Consider the following 26,182-nt stretch of genomic DNA (forward strand, 5'->3'; position numbering starts at 1 on the left):
ATATGGAAGTTCACAGGCTAAGGGACAAATCAGGGCTACAGTTGCCAGCCTACACCACAGCAACACGGGACCCAAGCTGCATCTGCGACCTACACCACAGCTCATGGCAACACTGGAACCTTAACCCACTAAGAAAGGCCAGGGATCAAAACCTCACCTTCATGGATACTAGTTGGGTTTGTTACCACTGAGCCACGACACGAATTCCCACAACTTATTTTTTAAAAAGCATATTTCTCCAAAAATAATTCAAAAGAAAACAAGTATGATATTCCACAAATACTAACATTCCCTGCCCATCTGGGTTCAGATCAATCATTTAATATTTATCAATAACATAGTGAGTTTTTATGATACCTTGAGATCTTGCTTGTGGCAAGAAGTTCAGATTCCTTCCCATAGAAATCAGACTGAAGCTGCTTTAGAGTTTCCTGATTTTTTTCATAGGCATTTTGTAACACTGATATTTTCTCTTTCTCTGCTGCAAGTTCCTGTGCTGCTTGTGTTGACTGCTGCTGTAGTTTATTCTCAAGTTCTATCTGAAACATACAAGTTATTTAAAACAGTATGCATACAAAAATCCAGTTACAAATACAGAATGAAATCCAATAACTAAGATTCCTGAGAACAAACTAAAGTTATGTCTTAAAATTCCACTGTAATAAAGAGTATCTTACTTAGAAATACAAAATTAAAGAATTACAAAATCTGACAAGTCCCAATTAAAAAAAGAATTAAGTAAAGAAAAAAATATTTTCACTGGTAAGTGTCAAGTACCAAGGTCTCAGGAGACTGAGAGTAACAACTACTTTCTGATGGAAGATAGAGTGCTATGCATGCTTTAGAAGATGCTGAAAGTTAAGGTTGAACTAGAGGAATTTTCTGCATGAAAGAATTTCAAAGCCATTACTGAGCTCAAGTGTATTGTTTCTGCTCCCTAAAATTCAAGAATGACCCAAGAAATTTCTAAGGGCATGTTCATTAACATCAAGGCAGAAAAAGAAATGAAAATCCTGCAAAGGTCCAACTCCTCTAAACTTGTTTTCAGTCTTTAAGAAGATTCAAGAGATGTGCACAAATTATGATGTAATTAGAAGATATGTATGTATAGTATGAGAAGAAGCACTTGGCTTTTAAAATAAACTTACTACTTCCATGAACCTGCTGTTGAATTTATCAGCAACCTTTTTGTTCCACAATCCAATATTCATGTTCTTGTCCACATCTTACTGAACATTCCAGCAGTCCTTAAAATAGCTGATGATGGTCCCTGCTAGAAACATTTCTTGAACCTGGTTTCCAAAACATCTTGTGTTTTAGGTTAACCTATTACCTCACTGGTTATTCTTCCTTCCTAAAATCTCTTACTACTGCCTTTGATCGCTCTGTAGTACAAGACCCCAGGGTTCCATCCCTAGGCTGCTTTTATTCTATAAACAGTCTCTCTTTAGAATATCCTAACTAGACTCATAGCTTTAAGTACTTTATTTACAGTTGACTTCTGAATTTAAGTCTCTAGCTCCAACCTCTGCCTGAACTTTGAGCTCATTATATCAAAGGACTTCCCAGACATCTTCCCTTGACTGACTGATAGATATCTACCTCAAGCAGAATTCTTGACTCCTGACAACAATCCTCCTCCTCAAAAAGCTACTATTTCCCCCAATAAATATGGCCATCCATCCACCTTCACAAGCCAGAAACCTAGAGTTATTCCTGACTCTTCTTTCCAGCATCTCTCACCATCCAATCTATCAGCAAGCCCTGATGATTTAACTTCCAAAAGACACTTCCAAATCATTCACTTGTAACACTTTAGTTCATGCCATCATCATGGACTTTCTGGACTACTGCAATAGTTTTTCAGTGCCCTCCTTGCTTGCTCCTTTATCTCCCTTCAGTCATATCCCATCATTTTCTGCTCAAAATTTCCTAATTGATTCTAATTGTCCTTCAAATAAAATATATCATTCTGTTATAATCTACAAGTTTGCATGTTTATGCTTTGTCTGCTTCGCTGAGCTCAGCTCATATGACTCTTCCTCTCTCCTACTATACTTGTTTTTAGAAACTACCATGCTTGCTGTAGCCAAAGATCTCTGTACTTGTTCTCCTGAGCACTGTATGTATGGCTCGTGTATTTCATGTACCAGCTCAAACCTCTTCAGAGAAGCTTCTTTGATCACCCAGCCTTTTAGCAGGGCTAAATCCATCACTGTCTTTTGTGAAGCCTCTTCCCCCCTCAAGAAGGTGTAAATCCATGAGAACAGGTTACTTGTATGCTCACAGCCACATCTCCAACACCCAGAAATGTGCCCATGGCATAAAATACATACCTAGTAATATTTCTTGAATGAATGAATGACAAATAGATGGGAAGTGGACAAATAGAGCCCAAAACTCCACTAAGAGGATCTTATAATAGTCCATATAAGACAAAACCTGGACAAAGATTATGGAAGTTGGGAAATAAGAAAAGGAGATAGAGGAGTCCCACTGTGGTGCTGTGGGTGAAGCAATCTCGCATGGCTACAGCTGTGGCATAGGCTGCAGCTGCAGCTCAGATTCAGTGCCTGGCCCAGGAACTTCTGAGTGCCATGGGTGCAGCCAAAAAAAAATAAATAAAAAGAGATAGGTGCAACTGAGTTAGGAAGCAGATTGCTGGGAGATGGTGGGGAAGGGGATGCCTAAGGGGGGGAAGGGCATTGATCACCCATACATTATCAGATAATACCCCATATCCCCTCCAATGATTCTTCATTATGACATTATTTTTCATGTTGAAGACTATACTGCATTTTTTTTTTTGGTAGACTACTACTTTAACATCACCCCCCCACAAATCCAGATTTCTTTCTCTTTATTCACCAAAGTACTCTACAAAGTCTTAACAATGATCATCATTGCCCTCTGGGGCTTATATTTGGACCTTCATTTTATCAACTCCAAATGACAGGCTCATTCATTGATTCATCCATTCATTCTTTTTAAATCACTGATAGCTTATTTGTTAGAAAACACAGTTCTCTGATTTTGGAAATTCAAATTTATTAGTGGGTAGGTTAAAAAAAACAACAGGTCAATGTAACAGTTTGATAATTATTTTAATGGAATTAAATCCAACATTCCAAAGGAGAATACAGGAGGGTCCGTCATTTGCAATTTACCCTTCACACAGTGATCAGTTTTTGTACTAAAACAGGTATGATCACATTTCCCCCTTCTTAAAAACCTTTAACCTTCCAATATCAAGTATTTAATGTAGAAACAGTTATCCATCTACTCTGATCTTACTTCACCCAATTCTGTAGCCTTATCTCCCCTCACTTCTCCACTTACCATGTATTCCAATAGCGAACCTCCTATAATGACATCTTTTTAAGTTTCAAAAACTTTGCTAGTATTGCTTCCTCCTTGAAATATCTGCTTTCTTCATTTATTTAGGGCAGAACCCATGGCATATAGAAGTTCCCAGGCTAGGGGACAATTCGGAGCTGAGGCTGCCAGCCTACACCACAGGCATGGCAACACCAGATTCAAGCCGCATCTGTGCCACAGCTTCTGGCAATGCTGGATCCTTAACCCACTGAGCAGGGCCAGGGATCAAACCCGAATTCTCATGGGTACTGGTCAGGTGCGTTACCACTTAGCCACAATGGGAACTCCTTCTTCCTTTTTTTAACTTTTCAAAATTATAATCATCTTTAAAGATCCAGTTGAAATGCCAGCTCCTCTAAAAAGCCAGCCAAAACTTCTACTGAGCTCTATTTTTTTCTCTTTTTTATTACAATTTTCTTTGTCCTTACATACCAGCTTCCTCATTAAATTATAAGCTACTTAAGAATAGGGGCCATATCCTATTCAATCTGTATTCCCACATTAGGTTTCAAATAAAGTTGCTGTAGGAACCGATAACTTACAGCCGTGCTGGATCCTTGTTCAGTGGTTCCCAAACAATCACATTAAAAAAAAGGAAGTATATGCATGTGTGTCTTATATATAGTGTATGTACACATACACATCTATACCCTAAACTTTATCCCTGTTTTTCCTATTTCCCTGTGGCCCACTAATAAGTTTCCACAGACCATCACTGTGTGGTTTGCCGTGCGCACTGACAGTCTTGGATCACAGCTTGCCTACTTCCATATACTATCCCACAACTATTTTGTTTGCAACATGACACTGGCAGAGTAGACAACAACTCTATGACCCCATTATATTAATTCAGAAAGATGAATCACTTCCCTGTGACCATAAACCTAATAATACGTATAACATGAAATTTAAATTCAGATCTGCCTGACTCTAAAATTTACCTTCTTTCCAGGATATTATGCTGCTCCTCAATAAAGCCAAACTACTCTTGCCTCTCAATGATTCTCTAGTTACTCCAAATTCCAAAACTAATTTAGAGACTGGATATCCACCCAGCACTCCCTCAGGGTTAAAAATTGTGTCCCTTTTTCTGGCATCCATGCACTAGCATAAGTGAACTACTTACTGTGAATGAATGTCTCCAAAATGCACGTTTAAGCCTAGATCCCCAATGTAATGGTATGTAGAAGTGGATCTTTGGGAGATCATTAGATGATGGGGGTGGAATCCTTGTGAATGGGATTAGTGCCCTTCTAAGAAGGAATGAGATAACTGTTCTCAGTCATATCAGGATACAGCTGTCTACAAGCCAGAGTGGACCCTCATCAGACACTAGCTATGCCAAGTACCTTTATTCTAAGTTTCCCAGTCTCCAGAACTCTGAGAAATCAATGCTTATTGTGTTAAGCCACCTAGTCTATGGTATATTTGTTTTAACAGACCCATGTAAGACAACTACTGATAACAACACTTCCTCTAAATCTCATAATTCTTAAGGTGGTATCTAGTAAAGCCATGCAAAGTAGAAGAAATATACATTAACCATAAATCTGGAAGAAATCTTGTTGTAGCTAGTAATTTAAAAAAAAGAAAATGTGCTAATAGTTGTTAAGACTTTTTACTTATTAAATCAGGTGCTATAAAAATGATCTAAGGAATACTTTAATATGAGACTAATGGATTTCTTTGGTTTGTTTGTTTTTGTCTTTTTCTAGCACTGCACCCAAGGCATATTGAGGTTCCCAGACTAGGGGTCTAATTGGAGCTGCAACTGCCAGCCTATGCCACAGCCACAGCCATGCCAGATCTGAGCCTCGTCTACAACCTACACCATAGCTCACCACAACTGCCAGATCCTTAACCCACTGAGAAAGGCCAGGGATCGAACTTGAAACCTCATGGTTCCTAGTCAGATTCTTTAACCCCTGAGCCACAATGGGAACTCTTGAGGCTAATGGATTTTGAAAAAACAAATGAACTCAAGATATCAAATCATAAACCAAAATACATATTGTGATAATTATATCCTGACTTCTGATTACATATGATAACACACAAAAAAAGAATAAAGGGTCATTAGAAAATTACTCTTTTGTAAAGCAGCCATAATAATGGTTGTAAAACAGAGGTCCACATAAAAGAATGTATTTGTGGGGTTATTTTTTTTCCTCTAGTAATATGACAAGCCAGCTCTTAATGCTATGAAGTATTTGGTTCTACATATTAAGGATTTTATATCTCCCTTCTCCCTGCATGAATTAACATAGAACAACCATGAGGAAAACCTCATTTTGTTCAAACACTAAGTTCATTCCACTTTTATCAACTCTTGGTCTGGACAAATATTAAAACATATTTAAGAATGAAGAACAGATGCTTAATAATAACTTATCATAGGTTTGGAAATAAAAACCATTATGATTTAACTTAAAAGTATCAAACAATTATAACCATATGAAACCTACATTATATACGTTATAGTAGATATAAATATATCTCACATTGTGATTTTTTATCTTGATTATTTCCCTTAATAAGGATAATTTATTGCTAAATTCCTTTAAAATTTTCTAATACACTAGAGATGTTTATACATTTTTCTCAATGTTGTTGTATCTTATTTTACAAAAAGTTTTGTCTATCAAACAAATGATTAGTGTTATAAGAATTATCGAACAACATGATTACAGTGAATGGAAATCCAGACTTAGTCAATCATAGAAGTACAGTTGTGTATTTTAACTTCAAAAAATTTGAGCATGTATAAATTTTTCTTTGTTGCACCTCATCTGTGTTAATTATCATGTTACTATTTTCAATGCACAATTTTGCTTCCCATAAAAAGAAAACAAATATCACTATCTTCCCATAAAAAGAAAACAAATATCACTATCTTCCCATAAAAAGAAAACAAATATCACTACCTTTTAATCTCTCCTTGGAGTGCTTCAATTTGCTTTTTCTTCTGTTCAGTCAGTTGCTTTAACTCATTTCTGTTACCCTGAAGTCGTTGTTCTTCTTTTTCCTTTTGTTTTAAACTCTTCTGGGCCTGCATTAGTTGTCCCTGCATTGAATTGCACTCCAATTTCAACTGATGAGAAGTCTAAAAGAAAATAAAAATCTGTTTAGCATTCTTTTATCCATTCACCCTACTTCAAGCTAAGCACTACTCTAAGTAGAAACTACTGGGTCTGATGGCCATAAACAATCCACTAGTAAACCACAAAAGAAAAATCCCTGTCCTCACAGAGCTTTCATGACTGACACTATACACTATTAGATGGCATGCTGAATTAATCTTCAATATTTGTTTAATCCTCCTTTCCTTTTTAACTTATATATTTGGATAGAGCTTGGAAATGGACTATTCCTTTACATCATAACATAGGGAAAAACAGCATTCATCTCTAGATTGCTGAAATGTCTACTGCCTTTCAAGGATATGCAAATGCTACCTGAGCCTGTTAGCCACCATCAGAAAGGACAGCTTCATATTAACTGCAATAAAACCAAAATAATTTTGGCAAATATGTTTAGTATTTGATGAAACTAAACTATACCGCACACAATTTGTCATTTAGAGATCTGAGGAATATTTTGTTAATACCTTCTTTTTACAATCTACTAGGATATAGTTCTGTTCAAAATTAGACATCATATAGAAGCTAAGAGAGGTTCCTCTGTGGCCAAGGAGAACTACACATTCTCCGACATTTCTAGCTAAGGTCATGTTTCATGTTTTATGCATATTTCACTATGAACATAATTTGAGCAATTTGACCGTATTCTGAGTAACTTTTGAAAAAAATTCAGTGCTTCAGCTTATCTCCAACACAAAGGGAAATATTTTGTGCAAAGCAGGAATCAGGTAGTATAACAATAATGATTAACAAGTACCACTGGTTATGATAACCAATGACAAAGTAATAGCTAACATTTGACCATTTATTTTGTTAAGCTGGTTTTCTAAGCACTTTGAAATATATTAACCAATTTATTTCTCAAAATAATTCTATAGTGAACATTCTCTTATTAGCCTTATCTTCTACTGAGAAAACTGGAACACAGAGAGATCAAGTTGTCAGCCTAAGACAAGGCAAGACAGCACAGCTATTAAGTGGCACAACCAGGATATAAATCTGGACAATCTGGATTCAGAACTTATACACTAAACCACCATAATTTTGCCAGTTACATGTTGGCATCTAAAACACAGGTGTCTTCTTTCAAGCAACAACCAGAACACAACACTACAGATGTGTCAGGACCAGGTTTCACTACTTTATCAAATCAGATCTCTAGAAAGCTACATGCCTGGACTCTGGCTGCTGGAGGTATGCCTTCAGAAAAAATAGCAACATATTACTATACTCGCTTAATGTATATTATACTCTTGCTTCTTTTGATGGAGAACAACAGAAGTATTAACCACAGAAAATCTTTTTTTTTTTTTTTTTTTTTTTTTTTGTCTTTTTAGGGCCGCACTTGTGGCACATGGAGATTCCCAGGCTAGGGGTCAAATCGGAGCTGTAAATGCCTGTCTCCACCACAGCTACAGCAACAGCAGATCCAAGCTGTATCTGCAACCTACACCACAGCTCATGGCAACGCTGGATCCTTAACCCACGAAGCGAGGCCAGGGATCAAACCTGCATCCTCATAGACACTAGTCGGGTTTGTTAACCATTGAGCCATGACAGGAACGCCAACAAATCTCTTCATTGTTAAACAACCATTATCAAATATATTAATATCAATGTCCATGAAATTGCCCTTAAAATTTCATTTCTATGGAAAGCCTATCAAGACTTTTTTTTATCCATAGTAGTCTGCCTTAATCTAAATTATCTAATTATAACTCTATAGTTAGATTACTCAATTTTCCATCTTTAATTAACTACTTTTATTTTAGGCCTCTTATCAAAAACTAGGTTAAATCTTTTTAGTAGTCGGTAGAACACAAATGAAATAAACCTTCTTTTGACCTAATTATCACTGAAAATATTTTGAAAATATAAATACCTTATTATGCTATAACATATTTTGTTACAGAAAAAGAAAATCTTAGCTCCTCTTTTTCAAGTGAGTTTTTCAGTTCATTCTGTTCCTTATGTGCGCATTCTATCTGTACTTCAAGGTGATGCTTTAAATCTTTGCAGGTTTTCTCCTAAAAAAATGGAAACTATATTATGCCGAAAATATCTGTAGTAAAATAAGACTTTTGGTTTACAAGCTTATAAGGTCGTTAGAAGGAAATAAACCAGAATTGCTGATCATTGAAGATGGGACAAAATAATCCCATTTCATTAATAAAAACAGGCAAGTATTATAGCAGTAAGGAAGGAGGAACAGGAAAAGGCTAAGTGTTTCAATCATCAACCAAGAGTCACAATAAATAATTTAGATAGTATTTGGGCAAGATTTTAGAAAACTTTGGTTTGGAAGCCACATTTTTTGTCACAGAATTAATTAAATTAAATAACTTATGTGGTTGTGGATATGGTTTGGTTTTTTTGATCACATCTGTGGTGTGCAAAAGTTCTCTGGCCAGGGATCAAACCCATGCACACCACGGCAATGACCCAAGCCACAGCAATGACAATGCTGGATCCTTAACTCCCTGAGCCACCAGGTAATTCCAAATTATGCTATTTTAAACGTAGAATAATATGCTTCAAAAAAAAGGAAGCAAGGAAATTCTTAAAAAGAAAGTGTTGAAATGATAAATAAAAATAATCACATATACTTTAAGAGGGAATGTGTACAGATAGATGTTTTCTCCAAACAGAAAGGAACATAAAAGTAACATGAAAATCTTTTTTTTAGGAGTTTCCATTGTGGCTTGGCAGAAATGAATCCAACTAGTAACCATGACGGTACGGGTTTGATCCCTGGCCTTTGCCTCACCCAGTGGGTTAAGGATCTGGCATTGCCATGAGCTGTTGTGTAGGTCACAGATGCAGCTCAGATCCCACATTGCTGTGGCTGTGTTGTAGGCCTGCAGCTGTGGCTCCAATCCAACCCCTCCTGTGGGAATTTTCACATGCCATGGGTGTGGCCCTATAAAGCAAAAAAGAAAATGTCAAATATGAATTAGGCAGAAGAATCAGTACATTTTAAATATTATCACTTCTGCTTAAAAAAAAAAGTAAATATAAACAACTAACCATATCTAATATAGCAGCTTTTCCCTTCTGACTTTCCTTTTCAAATTCACTTCTGGAGTTCTTCAAAGAATCAGAAACTTTTGATAATTCCTCTTTTGCTCCAGAAAGCTCTGTTACTAGAGTTTCTTTCTCCATCTTCACTTTGTGTAGTTCTGTCACTGCTGCTTGAATTTTGTTATTCAATTCTTCCTGCTGCATTTTTGCATTTTGACTTAAATTTTCTATTTTCTTGTTTAAGGATTTTTTTTTCCTTCTTCTTGCTTGGTAAGCACTTGCTTAATATTTTCAAGTGCTTCAGATTTCTTCTGTAGATCCAACTTTGTACTGGATATGCTATTTAAGAAAAAATTTAATAATGCATAATTTATCACCTCTAATTTACCATTCAAAATAAATTATTACTTTTTTAAACTTTTTTGTATCCTTAAGAAGTAAAAATAATAATTTAATGTATCAAGCCAGTACCACCTCACACCAGTCAGAATGGCCATCATTAGTAAGTCTACAAATAGCAAAGGCTGGAGAGGGTGTGGAGAAAAGGGCACCTTCCTACACTGTTGGTGAGAATGTAAATTGGTACAACCACCATGGAGGTTCAATAATATGGAGATTCCTCAGAAAACTAAATACAGAACTACCATATGACCCAGCAGTCCTATTCCTGGCCATATATCGAGACAAAACTTTCATTCAAAAAGATAAATGCACTCCCATGTTCACTGCAGCACTATTCACGATAGCCATGACATGGAAACAACTTAAATGTCCATCTACAGATTAATGGATTAAGAAGATATGGTACATATATACAATGGAATACTACTCAGCCATAAAAATGAATGAAGTAATGCCATTTGTAGCAACACATATGGAACAAGAGATTCTCATACCAAGTGAAATTAAGAAAAAAGAGGAAGACAAATACCCTATTTCATTTAAACGCAGAATCTGAAATACGGCACAGGAGTTCCCACTGTGGCGCAATGGAATTGGTAGGATGCAGGTTCAATCCTTGGCCCAGCACAGTGGGTTAAAGGATCCAGCATTGGTGCAGCTGAGGCATAGGTCTCAGCTGCAGCTTAAATCTGATCTCTGGCCCAGGAGCTCCATGGGCAGCCCCTCCCCCCTCAAAAAAATGGCACAAAATGAACCTATCTACAAAAGAGTAACAGACTCCCAGACTTACAGATTTGTGGTTGCCAAGGGGAAATGGGACAGACTGGGAGTTTGAGGTTAGTAGAAGCAAACTATTACATTTAGAATGGATAAGCAATGAGGTCCTATTGTATAACACAGGAACTATATCAAGTCTCAGGGAACTATATCTTGGAAGATAATATAAGAAAAGTAATATGTATATATGTGTGTGTGTGTATGTATATATACATGTATATGACTGGGTCACTTTTCTGTACAGCAGAAGTTGGTACAACATTATAAATTAACTGTAATTTTTTTTTTAAAAAAAGCAAAAAAAATTTAGTCAAAAAATAATAAAACCACACAACCAAAAAAATGCCGTAGAACATCTGTTCTGACTATTTAACAGATAAAGAAGATTTACCTCAAGTAAATAAATTAGTGGTAAAGTCAAGACCATCTAACGCCCCTGACTTAATCCCCAAAGAAAACTGTGCATAGAGCAAACCTAGCCTACGACAGCCAGAAAAGTTTTCCCTGTACTCTAAAGAACCTATTAACCCCTGAACATACAGAAATTTGCCTCCTTCCTTGAAAACATAAAACACATTATATCTTTGAAACGACTTAAACTTCAAAACACATAAGGTAAGTAGGAAAAAAATAGAAGAATATCTCATTTCAGATAGAGGAAGGACAAAAGATTTATTGTAATCTTAGAACCTAGCAGATTATGTAAGAGATTTGTTATTATTTGCCCCTTAAAAAATGCTTTCTGTAGCTAAATCAGTAAAAATTTATAAGAATAAGGAAATGCACATATTGCTGTAAGAGTTAAAGACTTCTCTTTTCATAAAATGAATACAATTATGTTTATATGCATATCAAAGGAAAAGCACATATTAAAGATCAACAAGTTTCTAAAGAGAAAATAAAACCAGATGCAAAGTAGTATTTCTAGAATGTATCCTCTTTCTAGTGTATTTTACCATCAATGTACTTACTATAAATTGAACAATATGTTAAAGAGAGATTATTAAAAGCTATATCAGCCACATAATTGAAGTTAGGTATTAATACAATACCAGAGCTGCACATATACCTTGAAAATTTCTAACTTTTAGTCCCAGAAACTTACTTTTACTTTCTAAAAAGTAGCTAGAAAAGTGAACTACATTCATAGGATCCTGTACCGCACTGATTTTTAAAGGTCTAAACAGAAAAGTCATTGTACTAATTATTACTTTACCATTTTAATATAATTAAAATCCATGTCAAGCAACCTTGAAATTAGGACTTGATATATTTATTCACTATGCTATTTAACTTTCCCACAAATAATTATTATAAAATCATATGACTATGTGAATCAAAGACAGCAATAGAAATAAAGGCCTTCATAGTGACTGCAAAACTTAGCTGTTTTTTTAAAGTCACTTAGTAATAAAAAAACAAAACAAATCAAAATGAAAAAAAAAAAACCACACATGATCTGGGAAACCTTAACACTCCGTTCTCAGAAACTGATAGAAATGACCAGAAGGGAAAAAATGGCAAGGATATGGAAGATTAGAACAATATTATCAACTACCTCAACCTAATTGATATTTATGGAATACTTTACCCAACAACACATATGTGTACCCAAGGAAAATTAACCAAGATAAGCCATATACTGGGCCCTAAATAAAACAGTTTGAAAAGTCTGAGTATGTTCTCTGACCTCAGTGGAATTAAATGAGAAACCAGTAACAGTAAGATATCTACAAGAATCCCAAATATTTGACAAGTAAACAAAATACTTCTAACTAACCATGATCAAAGAAGAAATCACAAAAGATATTTGAAAATATATTAAACTGCAGAGGAATGAAAATATAAGATGGAAGTTGGTGGGCTTGAATAGCATCAGTGGCCCTTGAGAAAGGTGGGCCCTGTGCCCTGTTATGTGGGCTGAGCCTTTCAACCAAGGTTGAGGGTTTAGTCAAACTCTAGATATGTTTACCTAGCTTGCCTTTCTTAGGTAGTACTCTAGAAAGGCAGGACCCAACATAGGAAATGTTCGTATAAAGGGAAAAAACAAAAAAACAAACAAAAAAAACCTTAGTAGAAGTGGAAAGAACCACTGATCCCATAAGTGTCCTTGGGAAAGAGAACAAGAAGCAACTCAGAGGTCACCTTCAAAGACACATGACTGGCTTCCAGAGGTGACAACCAAGTTAGTGGGTGATACAAAGGATCAGGTGTACTCTCCAAACGTCAGCACTGGAAACTATGATGTTATCAGTGAGAAGAAATGCCATTTGCACCTGTATATCCTCAAATTCACAGTATCAGGACCCAATGTACTAGATATGAGAACAAAAAAATTTTGTCATCCCTCCCAAAACAAGGATGCAACCATGAAGGTGTAAAACAACTTAATTATTGATGGGTTTTATTTCATTTCTCTGAAAGGTAACTTTCCCACGCACCCAACTTCCATCTTTACTACTGAGAGTCAAAAATCTTCATGCTCTTGCCACAGATCAAGTCCGTCAACACAGTCGGAATGGAATATTTGGCATTTAAAGACAAAGTCTGCTGAAATGTGACTGGTAACAAGCCCTCCTATTTAACCATATTATATGGATTTATTTTTATTCATGTTAATATAAGCAGTTTATAGAATCAAGTAAATCCTTAAAGATGTGATGATAAAATTGAAATCTTAAAAATATGTTAATTCTTAGTTTACAATGCTCCCCCTTAAGTCATTAAGCTTATGTTTCTTTCTCCACTTCAACTTGTTTACTCAATTCTGTAGCTCTAAGCTCTAAATCTGTGTTCAGTTGTCTTTGCTGTTGTAGATCCTGCAAAGCTTGCTCCTTGCTTGCTTTAACTTCAAGTGAATCAGCTTCCAATTTCTATTGAAGAAATATAATAACAACTTTAATGTCAATTATCTACTATAACATTATACCACTTTTGTTTACATTCAAACTGGTGTTGACATAACACACAAAAATAGCCAAAAATATCTGTTATAATAAAAAATACACTCTGAAGCTTTCACTGAATAAAGCTGCCATTTATCATGGAATATTTAAGAAAACCTAGCAGCAGGCTTCCTATAGGAGAAGCAGTCACTGAGTTTTTAATTTTCAAAATTAACTCTAAGAGAAAAACTTAAAATAATTATATTTGTTACCTGCGTAAAATTTATGAACTAAAGTCCGAAAAAACTAAGTAACAGGTTCACACATGGGCCCACTTAAAATATGTACTCCTTTATAATCACAGTTAATAATACTGAGATAATTAGAACTATTCACAACTAAAATGCAGTTGTCATGTCATCCTTCTCATTAACACCTATTGACCCTAAACATAAAACCAATTAAACTTCTGATTTTGCTTCTTCAATCTCTTCATCTAGAGATCATTGTTCTTCACAGTGTGATTTTTGTGTCATTCATGTAGATATAACTGTGGGCACTTTTACAAATTCACAAAAGTCAGGAGTTCCCTAATGGCTCAGCAGATTAAGGATCCGGCATTGTCACTGCTGCAGCTCAGGTTGCTGCGGTGGTGCAAGTTTGATCCCTGGCTGAGGCCCTTCCACATTCCATAGGTGAAGCCAAAAAAAAGTCAAACTGTTAAGTACATAGTTCAAAAATCTATGAGCAAGACATTTTCTTGTATAGCAGTAAAAAATTTTGTGCCCTAAATATTTTATAAGCCAATCTAGGTACCTGTAGTTCTTACTCAAGGCTTATATTTGACACTCAATGTAACTATGTTAATTCTATGTAACAGATGGAATACGTTCTAAAACAATGATTAGAAAAAATATCTAATATCCAATGTTGTGATAGGTTACAATAAATATTATTGGTTCTAAATAACTATTTTTAAAAGATACTTAAATAGACTTCTCATGAGACGCCTTCATCTAAAAAATTAGTTTTTTGTTTTTTTCAACCATTATGTCGAGTAATTTGTCATGCCATGTTATTGACCATAAAGAAAATAAAAAAAGGAATGCAGAGAAGATCTGAAAATGTAATTTTCTTCTTCCACGTTATACTGATGTGGATGTGGATGTATACAAATTCAAAGCCCAGGATTCTACAGTTGTACAGAAGTGCTTTATCTGACAGTGGAGGAATAACTTATATATATAGTAACTTGAGAAATTTTTAACTTACAGCAGTTTTAATTTAAAGGACAAGGGACTCAGGTCAAATCCTTCTCTCATATGTGTAGCCACTTAATCTCTTTAGCTCCAAACTTTCATCTGGAGTTGTATTAAAGAAAGAAGTTTACCATAGTGTAAATTATAATAAATTTAAATGATATTAAATTAGAAACAAAACCCAAAGAGTATAAATGTAAAGTTTAAAATAGGAAGAAATATGCCATCCCTGAATATTATACTGGAATAAAGAGGGAAAGAGACAGGAATGATATAGCAAAACAAAAAATAAGTTCCTCATAATTACAGAGTAGATCCCTGGTTGGCTGTCTCTTTGAAATATTTACACATACCATGGAACCAGTATATATGTTAACTGCTATTTGCAAAAGCCCTCCTTTAACAAAGAAGTTAAAAGTAAAGATGGAATTCAAAAATCAAACAAGAAAAAGCACAGGTAATTTTTTTTGGTTCCCAGGCTAGGGGTCAAATCAGAGCTATAGCCTACACCTAGCAATGTCACAGCCTACAGCAACATCAAATCCAAGCCAAATCTGCAACCTACGCCACAGCTCATGGCAACGCCAGATCCTTAACCCACTGAGCAAGGCCAGGGATTGAACCTGAAACTTCATAGTTCCTAGTTGGACTCATTTCTGCTGCGCCACGATGGGAACTCCATTTATATATATATTTATTTATTTATTTATTTATTTAATTTATTTTTGTCTCTTTGCTATTTCTTGGGCAGCTCCCGTGGCATATGGAGGTTCCCACGCTAGGGGTCTGATCGGAGCTGTAGCTGCTGGCCTACGTACGCCAGAGCCACAGCAGCATGGAATCCGAGCTGCATCTGCGACCTACACCACAACTCATGGCAACGCCGGATCCTTAACCCACTGAGCAAGGGCAGGGACCGAACCCGCAACCTCTTGGTTCCTCGTCGGATTTGTTAACCCCTGCACCATGATGAGAAATCTTTCTTTTTTTTTAATTTTTAAAACTTTTACATCACAGCTTAACCTTTGTTTGAAAGTTTGAAATCTTAGATTCCATCTGAGTCATCAATTACATTGCTACAGGAACAGAAAATATGGCGAAATTCAGTTTCTTTTATACAAACCCTAATTTGACCTTCTAATTCTTCAGTTTTCTGTTCTAAAGAGAGATGTTTCTCTTTATATTCTTTAAGATGACTTTTCACCTGACTGCCATATTCTTGCTTATCCTGCAAATGTGTAGTGACCTGAGCCAGTTGAGTAGTGACTTTATTCAACTCCTTTTAGAAAAGTAAAATTAAAGATAACTTCAGTAAGGATTACTTTACTCTAGTTCCCAAATGATCGGTTAAAGTAAAATAGAAAATTCTAATTTTATTGAAGAAACTACTTTGAGTAAGACAATAGATAAGTCTATCAAAGGTTAAATTTACCCACCAATATAAAGGACCTGAACTGAAGTTATACACAGCCTGAGATACTAAGTTTACATACCTAACAGCTCAATTAACTTTCTCAAGGAAGAGTTACTTTAGGAGCCAAAAGATACAGTAGAATATTAAATAAGCTAACAGTAAAATAACACTGTCACAAATAAATATTATCAATGTTCAAGGCAGCATTTTTTAATAATTTATTAATTATAATGATAACATAATGTTCATTTGGAATATCTAGTTGCACAGGGAAAACAAAACAAAAAAAATACTAGGAAATCCACTACCCATAGATAATCACTATTAATATTTTGATAAATTTCTTTCTAGTCTTCTCTGTATGCTAGCCTCTATTTTCTGATTTGTATGTTTAAAATAACAGGTCTTGCTTTACATAGTGTTTTATTGTAACCTTTGTTTTTCCATAACAATGCATCATGAACCTGACATTATTTTCTAAAATATCATTATACATCACTACATAAATTTCCGTTTTATTGATACAGACCATTTTTTAGCCAAAGTCTTATTTTACAGTCTTAGGTTGCTACAAAACTTTCTGCAGAGATGCAAAGTATGATTATTCCTTAGGGTAAAGGACTAAAGGTGAGCTAAAGAATAAGAAAAATCCGATACGGGAGGACAAGATGGCGGAGGAGTAGGGGGACACGCTCGCCCTCTCACACAAACACAACAAAAAAAGCACATCTACAGAAGAAATGACTCACATAGAACAGCAACCAATCGCTGGCAGAGGAACCTAAACTCCAATAACGGCAAGAAGTTCGTGAAATTATTGGGCAGAACGGGAGAAAAGAGGAGAGTGAGAGAAGGTGAATCCGAGTGGGATGGGCGCTCCCGAAAGGGAACTGCAGAGGAGAAAGGGATCCCGCACCCTGGAAAGTCACCTACACGGGGGAAAGATCAAACGAACCGGAGGAATCTCCAGATGCAGAGAAGAGTGTAGCAGTCAGTAAGTTGGAGTACGGAAAAACCCATCAAGAACCCAACGGACCATCTGAACTACGGGCAAAGTCACCAAAAATTGAGACGCCTGGTTGGGGGCTGGGCACCGAGACCTCGCCTCTGAAGGTTAGTCCCCGAGAGGAGGCCGGGGGACGCCTGGGTGGGGGCTGGGTACCAAGACCTTGGCTCCAGAGATTAGTCCCCGGGCTAGGGGGCGGGGCAGAGCGGAAACTGCTTGGGAGGTCTCTAAACCATTTGAAGGGGCAGAGACTGCCTGGGAGACTAGAAAACAAAGCTGTCGCAGAGGAAGGGAGCAATACTCTAAGGGCGGGGAAGTGGAAAGCCGCCTCAGAGGGAACCTGGGAGAAGAGCCTGGTCTGCACCCGTGCTGGGGAGGGGAGAGAAGAAGGGGTGGGTCCCCATAGAATATCCCCCACACCACAGCAAGCTTACAGGTCCGCTAGCTAGCAGAAAGCTGCGCTTCCCAGTGCATCCCCCCCGCCCCCACCACCCCCTATGCTCTCGCTGGACCTGGGGCAACCTGCCATCCAGGAGGGCTGGTCTCAACAATTGCCTGAAGCCTACCACCACAGGGGCTGTCCCTGCACAGGCCTGCTTGCCCTTTGGAGGGGCTACACTTCTGCAGAGCAGCACCAAACACCACCAGCACCCTAGAAAAGGCCTGCAGCCCAGAAAAGCTAGAACAAGCCTAGCCAGACTGTGAATAGATCGGCCTAATTCTCTGACGGTTTTTCTGAGACGGGCTGCCCCGGGGAGGAGCCTCTTGGGTCTCCAAGGGCCTTGCTACCCGCCCAGGCCCCCAGGGGGTGCTGAGAGCTAGTGGACCCGCTGCATAGGACTGCCAGCTCCAGGCAGGACCCCCTGCAGCCCAGAAAAGCTGCAACAAGCCTGGCCGAGTTGGGAAAAGATCTCAGACGGTTTTTCTGAGTCGGGCTGCCCTGGGGAGGAGCCTCTTGGGTCTCCAAGGGCCCTGCTACCCGCCCAAGCCCCCAGGGGGTGCTGAGACCTAGTGGACCAGCTGCATAGGACTGCAAGCTCCAGGCAGCACCCCGTGCAGCACAGAAAAGCTGCAACAAGCCTGGCTGAGTTGGGAAAAGATCTCAGACGGTTTTTCTGAGTCGGGCTGCCCTGGGGAGGAGCCTCTTGGGTCTCCAAGGGCCCTGCTACCCGCCCAAGCTCCCAGGGGATGCCCCACTCCCGTGAAATAACTGCTCAGCACAACCAGCCCCCTGGAAGGGCCCCTGCGGCCCAGAAAAGCTGCAACAAGCTCAGCCAGACTGTGAAAAGATTCACCTACATCCTCAGGCTGTCCTTCTGAGTTGGGCTGCCCTAGGGAAGAGCCTCTCAGGTTCTCAGTGACCCAGATAGCTTCTCCAGCCCCCAGGGGGTGATGCACCCCTGAAGAGCAGCTGCCCAACACCGCCAACTCCCTGCAAGAACCCCACAGCCTAAAAACACCAGAGCAAGCTCTGCATGACCAAGTGAAATCTGCTACCATCGTGGGGTGGACCTCCCAGTCCTGTCTGCCCTCAGGAAGTCCTCCATTGCTTCAAAGAAACACTGTTAGCCCCATCAACACTCCAGAAAAGCCACACTGCCTTAAAAAAGATTGACCAACAACGCCAGCCCTCAGGAAATATTCCACGGCAGTGACAACGCAAACACTACCCGATCACGGAGAGTACAACTCCAAAAGGAGAAAGAAAACAACAAGCAAGATGAAGAAGCTGAGAAACCACCCCCAGTCAAACCAACAGGAGAACTCACCTCAAACAGTCAACAATGAAACAGATCTCTGCAGTCTGACAGACCTGGAGTTCAAAAGAGAAATAGGGAAAATACTGAAGGAATTAAGAGAAGATATGAACAGTAACGCAGATACCCTCAGAAAGGAACTAGAAAATATAAGGAGGAGCCAAGAGAAACTAGAACATTCATTTGCAGAGACGCAAACTGAACTAACGGCAGTAAAAACCAGAATGAATAATGCAGAACAACACATCAGTGATATGGAAGATAGAATAATGGAAATCACTCAATCTGGTCAGCAGAGAGAAAACCGAATCAAAAAACTGGAAAGCAATATAAGAGACCTATGGGATAATATAAAGCGGGCCAATCTACGCATAATAGGAATTCCAGAAGGAGTAGAAAATGATAAGGGAATGGAAAATATATTTGAAGAAATTATCGATGGAAACTTCCCAAATCTAAAGGATACTGGGTTCAAGATACAAGAAGCACAGAGGGCCCCAAACAAACTGAACCCAAACAGACCCACACCAACACACATCATAATAAAAATGGCAAAAGTTAGTGATAAAGAGAGGATCCTAAAGGCAGCAAGAGAAAAACAGAATGTTACCTACAAGGGAACCCCCATAAGAATATCAGCTGATTTCTCTACAGAAACACTACAGGCCAGGAGGGAATGGCAAGAGATATTTAAAGTGCTACAAGGAAAACATATGCAACCTAGAATACTTTATCCAGCAAGAATATCATTTAAAATAGAAGGGGAAATAAAAATTTTTCCCAACAAACGAAAACTTAAAGAATACAGCAACACAAAACCCAGGTTAAAGGAAATTTTGAAAGAGCTTCTCTAAACCAAAAAGGAAGGAAAGGGAAGAAAAAAGAAAAGAAAAAAAAAAGAAGAAGAAGAAGAGGAAGAACTAGGACTGAGGAAATTGCAATCAGAGAGCAGTCACTCAAATAAGCCAGCATACAGATTTAATCATGAACATACTTCAAACAAAATAAAATTAAAAAGAAAAAAATAAAAGAGTCATCAAAACCACAAAATGTGGGCAAGGGATGTTAGGAGGTAAATAACCCTTTTTGTTTGTATGTATGTCTCTCTTCTTAATTTTTAATATAGTAATGAAGCGTTTGAACTTACAGGACCATCAGGCTAAAACACACAATTATGGGAAGGGCAACCACAAGCCAAAACCAAATATTGCATTTACAAAAAATGAAAAAAAAATACACTCAAGCAGATAATAACAGGAGACCATCCAACAAAAAAAAAAGAAAGGAAGAATGGAGAACCATAGAATCAACTGGAACACGAGGTTCAAATGGCAATAAATAATCATCTATCAATTATCACCTTAAATGTCAATGGACTGAATGCCCCAATCAAAAGACACAGAGTGGCTGAGTGGATAAAAAGGCAAAAACCTTCAATATGCTGCCTACAAGAAACTCACCTTAGGACAAAAGATACATATAGATTGAAAGTGAAAGGGTGGGGAAAAGTATTTCACGTCAATAGACATGACAGAAAAGTAGGAGTCGCAACGCTCATATCAGACAAAATAGACTTTAAAACAAAAGACATAAAGAAAGACAAAGAAGGACACTACTTAATGATTAAGGGATCCATCCAAGGAGAGGATGTTACTATCATCAACATATATGCCCCAAACATAGGAGCACCCAGATACATACAACAAATATTAACAGACATAAAGGGAGATATTGATGAGAATACAATCATAGTAGGAGACCTAAACACCCCCCTCACATCAATGGACAGACCCTCTAGACAGAAAACCAATAAAGCAACAGAGATCCTAAAGGAAACAATAGAAAAGTTAGACTTCATTGATATCTTCAGGACACTACATCCAAAAAAATCAGAATACACATTCTTTTCAAATGCTCATGGAACATTCTCAAGAATCGATCACATATTGGGACATAAAGCGAATCTCAATAAATTTAGGAGCATAGAAATTATCTCAAGTATCTTCTCTGACCACAATGCCATGAACTTAGAAATCAACCATGGGAAAAGCAAAGAGAAAAAACCTACTCCATGGACACTAAACAACATGCTACTTAAAAACCAATGGGTCAATGAAGAAATCAAGAAGGAAATTAAAAACTACCTTGAAACAAATGATAATGAAGACACAACCTCTCAAAATCTATGGGATGCTGCGAAAGCAGTGCTCAGAGGGAAATTTATAGCAATACAGGCCTTTCTCAAAAAAGAAGAAAGATCCCAAATGGACAACTTAACCCTCCACCTAAACGAATTAGAAAAAGAACAACAAAAAAGTCCTAAAGTCAGCAGAAGGAAGGAAATTATAAAGATCAATGAAGAAATCAATAAAATAGAGATTCAAAAAACAATAGAGAAAATTAATAAAACCAAGAGCTGGTTCTTTGAAACGGTGAACAAAATTGACAAACCCCTGGCCAGACTCACTAAAAAGAGGAGAGAAAGAACCCAAATAAACAAAATTATAAATGAAAAAGGAGAAATCACAACGGATACTGCAGAAATACAAAAAACCATAAGAGAATACTATGAACAACTATATGGCAACAAGTTTGACAATCTGGAAGAAATGGACAATTTTCTAGAATCTTACAGCCTGCCAAAACTGAATCAAGAAGAAACAGACCAACTGAACAGACCCATCACTAGAAATGAAATGGAAGAGGTCATAAAATCACTCCCTACAAATAAAAGTCCAGGACCAGATGGATTCACAGGCGAATTTTATCAAACATATAAAGAGGAATTGGTGCCCATCCTCCTTAAACGCTTTCAAAAGGTTGAAGAAGAACGAATACTGCCAAAGACATTCTATGATGCCACCATCACCCTCATTCCAAAACCAGACAGAGATACCACCAAAAAAGAAAACTATCAGCCAATATCATTGATGAGTATAGATGCAAAAATTCTCAACCAAATCTTAGCCAACCGAATCCAACAACATATCAAAAAAATTATACACCATTACCAGGTAGGGTTCATCCCAGGTGCACAAGGATGGTTCAACATACGCAAATCAATCAGCATCATACACCACATTCACAAAAAAAAAGTCAAAAATCATATGATCATCTCAATAGATGCAGAAAAAGCATTTGACAAAGTTCAACATCCATTCATGATCAAGACCCTCGCCAAAGTGGGTATAGAGGGAACATTCCTGAATATAATCAAAGCCATTTATGATAAACCCACAGCAAACATAATACTCAATGGGGAAAAACTGAAAGCCTTCTCACTCAAATCTGGAACAAGACAGGGATGCCCACTCTCACCACTGCTCTTCAACATCGTTTTGGAAGTCTTAGCCACAGCAATTAGACAAACAAAAGAAATAAAAGGCATCCATATAGGAAGAGAAGTGTTAAAGCTGTCACTGTATGCAGATGACATGATTCTATACCTAGAAAACCCTAAGGACTCAACCCCAAAACTCCTTGAACTGATTAATAAATTCAGCAAAGTGGCAGGATATAAGATTAACATTCAGAAGTCAGTTGCATTTCTGTATACCAGCAATGAAATATTAGAAAAGGAATACAAAAGTACGATACCTTTTAAAATTGCACCAAACAAAATCAAATACCTCGGAAGACACATGACCAAGGAGGTAAAGGACCTATATGCCGAGAACTATAAAACCTTAATCAAAGAAATCAAAGAAGATGTAAAGAAATGGAAAGATATTCCATGCTCCTGGATTGGGAAAATCAATATTGTGAAAATGGCCATTCTACCAGAAGCAATCTACAGATTCATTGCAATCCCGATCAAATTACCCATGACATTTTTCACAGAACTAGAACAAACAATCCAAAATTTTATATGGAACCACAAAAGACCCAGAATCGCCAAAGCAATCCTGAGAAACAAAAACCAAGCAGGAGGCATAACTCTCCCAGACTTCAAGAAATACTACAAAGCCACAGTCATCAAAACAGTGTGGTACTGGTATCAAAACAGACAGACAGACAGACCAATGGAACAGAATAGAGAATCGGAAATAAACCCTGACACCTATGGTCAATTAATCTTTGACAAGGGAGGCAAGAACATAAAATGGGAAAAGGAAAGTCTATTCAGCATGCATTGATGGGAAACCTAGACAGCTGCATTCAAAGCAATGAAACTAGAACACACCCTCATACCATGCACAAAAATAAAATCAAAATGGCTGAAAGACTTAAATATACGACAGGACACCATCAAACTCCTAGAAGAAAACATAGGCAAAACACTCTCTGACATCAACATCATGAATGTTTTCTCAGGTCAGTCTCCCAAAGCAATAGAAATTAGAGCAAAAATAAACCCATGGGACCTAATCAAACTGAAAAGATTTTGAACAGCAAAGGAAACCCAAAACAAAAAGACAACTTACAGAATGGGAGAAGATAGTTTCAAATGATGCAACTGACAAGGGCTTAATCTCTAGAATATATAAGCAACTTATACAACCCAACAGCAAAAAAACCAATCAATCAATGGAAAAATGGGAAAAAGACCTGAATACACATTTCTCCGAAGAAGATACACAGACGGCCAAAAAACACATGAAAAAATGCTCAACATCGTTGATTATAAGAGAAATACAAATCAAAACAACCATGAGATATCACCTCACACCAGTCAGAATGACCATTAATAAAACCACAAAGAACAAGTGCTGGAAGGGCTGTGGAGAAAAGGGAACCCTCCTGCACTGCTGGTGGGAATGTAAACTGGTACAGCCACTATGGAGAAGAGTCTGGAGATACCTTAGAAATCTATACAAAGCTGGGGCTCCGCTGCCATCCTCACCTCCCGCCCCCACGCTCGCGGTGGCCCTCCACAGTCCCTGCGCGCTCCCTTCCCCTGCACGCACCCAACCCCCATGCCTGCGCGGGCCCCCAAGCCGCTCCCCGCCACCCTCGTCCCGCCCTAAACAGGCACCTTTCCCCCAAACACTTCCTGGAACCTTCCATCCCCCTTTTCCCAAGCATCCTAGGCACCCTCTTCCCTTCTCACAAAGATAAAACACAAACCTAACTTGGACCTGCCCGCTGCAGCCCTGCTCACATCCTCAGCTCCTTCACCCACGCTCGCTCGCCGCGGTGTCCCTCAGCAGTCGCTCCGGGGACTCCCTTCCCCTGCACGCACGCAACCCCCTCGCACGCCACGGCACGCACGCAACCCCCACGCAGGCGCTCTGCACAACCGCGTCCCCGCCCCCCTCGCCCATCTCTGCCCCCACCCACACCCCCCCCCTTCCTGGAAACTTTCCCCATCAGCTCAAAGGCATCCAACCTACCCACCCCTCTACCCCCTTCTCAAACAAACAATCAAAGGAACAAACACACACAGCAAGCCAAAAACCAAAACAAAAAACACCTCACTTGAACCTGTCTGCTGGAACTCCACTGACAGCCTTACCTCAGTCCCCCCCTGCTCCCCTGGCCCTCAGCACTCCCTTCAGCTCTCCCTTCCCCTCTGTTCAGGCACTACCCACAAGCCCCTCCCAGCTGCCCTGGCCCATTCCCACACGAACCCCTCTGGGCTCCTTTCCTGACATCCTTCCGCTCCCATGTGCTAAGGGGTCCTCATCCTCCACCCTCTTCCCCCTTCACAACAACCAACCAAAAACCAAAAACCAACAACAAAAACCACCACCACCACCACCACCACAGCAGCCACCAAAACCTACCTTGAACCTATCCCCTAGAATGCCCCTCACAACCTCCCCGCAGGGCCCCAGGCTCTCCGTGTCCCTCTCCATTCCCTCCGGCCTCCCTTCCCCTGCACCCACGCAACCCCCACGCACGCTCGGGGGGCAAGGGGTGCCTGCCCGCCTCCACGCTCCCCGCACTCGCACAGGCCCAACCCTTCCTAGGACCTCGCCTCCACTTTTCCAAGGGATCCCATCCACCCTCTTCCTGCCTCTCAAAACTAACCCTAACTTCAACCTCTCAGCTGGGGCTCCGCTGCCATCCTCACCTCCCTCCCCCACGCTCGCGGTGGCCCTCCCCATTCCCTCTGAGCTCCCTTCCCCTCCACGCAGCTAACCCTCCTGCACTCAACCCCCATACCTGCCCTGCACTGAAGCCGGTCCCTCCCCAACCACGCACCTTTCCCCCAAACACTTCCTGGGACCTTCCCTCCCCTTTTCCCAAGCATCCTAGGCACCCTCTTCCCTTCTCAAAAAGATAAACACAAACCTACCTTGGACCTGCCCGCTGCAGCCCTGCTCACGCCCTCAGCTCCTTCACCCATGCTCGCTCGCCGCGGTGTCCCTCAGCAGTCGCTCCGGGGGCTCCCTTCCCCGGCACGCACGCAACCCCCAAGCACCCACTCTGCACAACCGCGTCCCCGCCCCCCTCGCCCCTCTCTGCCCCCACCCACACCCCCCCCTTCCTGGAAACTTTCCCCATCAGCTCAAAGGCATCCAACCTACCCACCCCTCTACCCCCTTCTCAAACAAACAATCAAAGGAACAAACACACACAGCAAGCCAAAAACCAAAACAAAAAACACCTCACTTGAACCTGTCTGCTGGAACTCCACTGACAGCCTTACCTCAGTCCCCCCCTGCTCCCCTGGCCCTCAGCACTCCCTTCAGCTCTCCCTTCCCCTCTGTTCAGGCACTACCCACAAGCCCCTCCCAGCTGCCCTGGCCCATTCCCACAGGAACCCCTCTGGGCTCCTTTCCTGACATCCTTCCGCTCCCATGTGCTAAGGGGTCCTCATCCTCCACCCTCTTCCCCCTTCACAACAACCAACCAAAAACCAAAAACCAGCAACAAAAACCACCACCACCACAGCAGCCACCAAAACCTACCTTGAACCTATCCCCTAGAATGCCCCTCACAACCTCCCCGCAGGGCCCCAGGCTCTCCGTGTCCCTCTCCATTCCCTCCGGCCTCCCTTCCCCTGCACCCACGCAACCCCCACGCACGCTCGGGGGGCAAGGGGTGCCTGCCCGCCTCCACGCTCCCCGCACTCGCACAGGCCCAACCCTTCCTAGGACCTCGCCTCCACTTTTCCAAGGGATCCCATCCACCCTCTTCCTGCCTCTCAAAACTAACCCTAACTTCAACCTCTCAGCTGGGGCTCCGCTGCCATCC

The 26,182-nt window shown here is 39.7% G+C and overlaps 1 protein-coding gene across 2 annotated transcripts in view; it reads right to left on the reverse strand.

The window, feature by feature from the left end:
- Positions 1-26,182, reverse strand: part of LOC100521600 (uncharacterized) — a 102,921-nt gene that overhangs the window by 71,601 nt on the left and 5,138 nt on the right. Inside the window, exons 2-5 of one of the 2 annotated variants that reach the window (XR_014818289.1) lie at positions 9,546-9,878; positions 8,401-8,545; positions 6,303-6,481; positions 358-539 (exon numbers count right to left, since the gene is read on the reverse strand). The gene's annotated coding sequence lies outside the window, so the exon portion shown is untranslated. The remainder of the gene's footprint in view (positions 1-357; positions 540-6,302; positions 6,482-8,400; positions 8,546-9,545; positions 9,879-26,182) is intronic. The other variant, XM_084980861.1, reaches the window with a different exon arrangement.

This window comes from Sus scrofa, chromosome 10 (assembly GCF_054392235.1).
Source record: "Sus scrofa isolate SSC_HxYL_T2T_F1_AM1 chromosome 10, Sscrofa_HxYL_maternal_Yorkshire_Landrace_v2.0, whole genome shotgun sequence".
Taxonomy (NCBI): Eukaryota; Metazoa; Chordata; class Mammalia; order Artiodactyla; family Suidae; genus Sus; species Sus scrofa.